This window comes from Etheostoma spectabile, chromosome 18 (assembly GCF_008692095.1).
Source record: "Etheostoma spectabile isolate EspeVRDwgs_2016 chromosome 18, UIUC_Espe_1.0, whole genome shotgun sequence".
Lineage (NCBI taxonomy): Eukaryota > Metazoa > Chordata > Actinopteri > Perciformes > Percidae > Etheostoma > Etheostoma spectabile.
In genome coordinates, this window is record NC_045750.1 from 1,126,127 (window position 1) to 1,129,337 (window position 3,211).

The window sequence follows — 3,211 nt, forward strand, 5'->3', positions numbered from 1 at the left end:
TCTCCAAAAGGCATCAAATGACAGATCAGACATTCGTATAATATTTCACCAAAAGTTAGATTTTATTTCCATCATTTACACTTTCAAAATAAAATAAAACGAAAAAAATGGCGTCTGCAAAAGTTGTGGCCCCCTGCAGAGTTAATACCCCCCCCAACCCCACCCACCCCACCATCCCCGTTTGGCAAGTATCACAGCTTGCATTTCAAAAACAGATCAATTTCATTTGTGAAATATTGATTTACCATATCAAAATATACATTTACATCATCTTTTACACTTGAATCTGGATTTAAAATATATGCATTGGTGAAGTACTGAAGTATTTCAGAGAAATATTGTTCTTTTTACTCCACTACATTATTTCTGACAGCTTTAGTTACTTGTAACTTTACAAATTAAGATTGCACACAAACTACATTGTAGTTTATAAAACACAATGTATTATTATAAATTAAACTACCCAGCAATATGTAGGCCTGTACAAGTTTGATTGTCAGTTTGGATCGTTTCTAAAACGTGAGGATTTTTCTACAATGAATACTTTGATTTTTAATACTTTAAGTACATTTTCCTGATGATACTTACATACTTTTACTTAAGTAACATTTTCAATGCAGGACTTTTACTTGTAACAGTATTTTTACAGTGTGGTATTAGTACTTTTACTTAAGTAAAGGATCTGAATACGTCTTCCACCACTGAATATAAGTACGTACAGTAGGAGCAGGTCTGTGTTTGACAGGTTGGTTTATCGGATCCTGATGTCGATCGCAACGCAATGGTCATTTTAAATACTTATTTCCATGTAAAATAAAGGCATTTTCATATTTGCACAAACCCTACGATGCCCCCTTTCCTGTCTAAGTTGTCATATCCTATAAAGGCCTGCAAAATGGGACAAACTGACCAACACATATATAATAATATATAGAATATATAATAAAAGACCCATACTTGGTGCCTGTGTATTGATGCATCATTGCCACTGTGAAGGAAACAGGGATTTAATTTATCATCCTGGGATTCACCCATTGACACTTTCTTCATCTTCCCATTGACTTCAACATCGTGTGCAACTTTGATTTAAAATCCCACCGTTAGTTTATAAGAACTAAACGGTTAAAGGCCAAAATCCATCTCTGATCTGCAGCTCCGTTATGATCCATCCAGACCTCCCAGGCCGCCTGGGGCCGCGCTGCTAGAACTAAAACTTTGAGAAGCAGAGTTCAGTTTTCATGCTCCTCATATCTGGAACAAACTCCCCAAAAAACTACAGATCCGTTGAAACTCAGTTCATTTTAAATCAAGGCTGAAAATCTGAAGATTTGAGGCTGTTGCTGCAGATTTAAAAGGTTTTCTAGATTTATTTTATTCTTGAAAAGAAGCCTAGAGCCTCATTTTGACTCAGTTTTATATTTTATAGCCCATTGTTCAACAAACATGCTTTTTTAAATGTAGGAGGAAGATGATTGCAACACTTCTCGTACATGGATCCTTTCTTTTTGGGATGTTGTAGACATGGAACCATCTACGGCTCGCATTAATGGAGCAACCAGGACCGGGTATGGACACTTGGCTTGGAGGGTTTGAAATCTATGCAATCAGTTTGTGTTAGTTAGCTTTTTATTTTCAATTTGTAAGTCTATATAACTCTGTTGTTTTTACACACTACACACAGGCCTGAAATACACACACATGCTCCTAAACATGCACTAATGTGAGTGAGTGGGCTGCCAGTGCTGGACCAGCACCCTGAGCGGCTGGGGGGGGGGGTTGGGTGCCTTGCTCAAGAGCACAGTAGGTCACCCAAGAGGTGAACTAGCACCTCTCCAGCTACCAGTCCACACTTTGTACTTTGGTCCGAATGGGGACTTGAACCAGCGACCATTGTTTGTGTGATTGGTCCCTTGTCTTGTGTCTGTTTCTGCGTGTATTATTTGTAAGTTGTGGGCGTCACTCTTTCTGTTGCGTTCTTACACACACACACACACACACACACACACACACACACACACACACACACACACACACACACACACACACTCTTTCCTCTCTGTATGTTTTGGCCCTGGGATATGTTTTTATGTTCCAGTGTTTGTGATTTTTCTTAATTTGTAGAATGAAAATCAAAATCAAAAACATTTGATCACAAAAAAATGTAGTTTGTTAATATCTTACACTGCACTGTAACTTTTATTCTTATTTCATATTTTATGCCTGTCTTACTCCATTTTGGCTGTTTTCATATTCTCTTTAAACCAATTTGTTTTCCTCTGCTGTTTAATATTTCCTGTTAAGCACGTTGAATTGCCTCGTTGCTGAAACGTGTTACATAATTAAACTGCCTTCACTTGTGAGAAAAGGGAGAATCTGCTGTAATGCCTGTAAAAAACAAACAAACATGTAATACTAACTTTAAAATGATACATGAACTTATTTGTTAAGCTTTTGTGCAAACTCAAGTTACATAAGTAAGAAGCAATGCACATGTAACACAATTCTTATACATTTAATCCAGAATATAATTCACACCTAAGGCATAATTGAATGCATGCTTTGTTTTAAATAGAGTAGAGTGTGAGCCCACTGGCAGCGAGCAGCCTTAATTAACTGACCCTGAAATACCAAAGAACACATGAATACATGAAAATTAATTACAACAACAGCGGCAATCTGTCGCTGTGCAAATGGGAATCTTTGTTACGGTTGCGGAAGGAGGACCCAAATGCGGAGCAGGTGAGAGCTTAAAACAAGCTTTATTAACACAAAACAAAGTCCAACGAACCAGGGATCCAACAGAAAGCACAAAATCTGCAAAAATCCCCAAACTTGCCAAAGGTCGAGGGAAAAAGGGAGGCACAGAAACTGGGGAAAAAGGCAGGGAAAACTCACGGGAAACGTCCAGGGGAACAAGAAAAACAAACACCGGGAACACTGCGACACGGTGAACGAACTAGAACGATCTGACAAGAGGTAAAGGGAACACGGGTTAAATACGAGAGGCAACGGGGTAATGGGGAACAGGTGAGACGCGGGGCAGGACAATCAGACAGGCATAAAAGCAAAGCTAGGCAAGACAAGACAAGACAGGAAACCATACTATCAAAATAAAACAGGAAGCAGAACAAACCCTATAACCCTAACCCCAGGGGAACACAAGACAGGACCAATGATACAAGACTGAAAACACAGGGAAGGCCAAATGGGA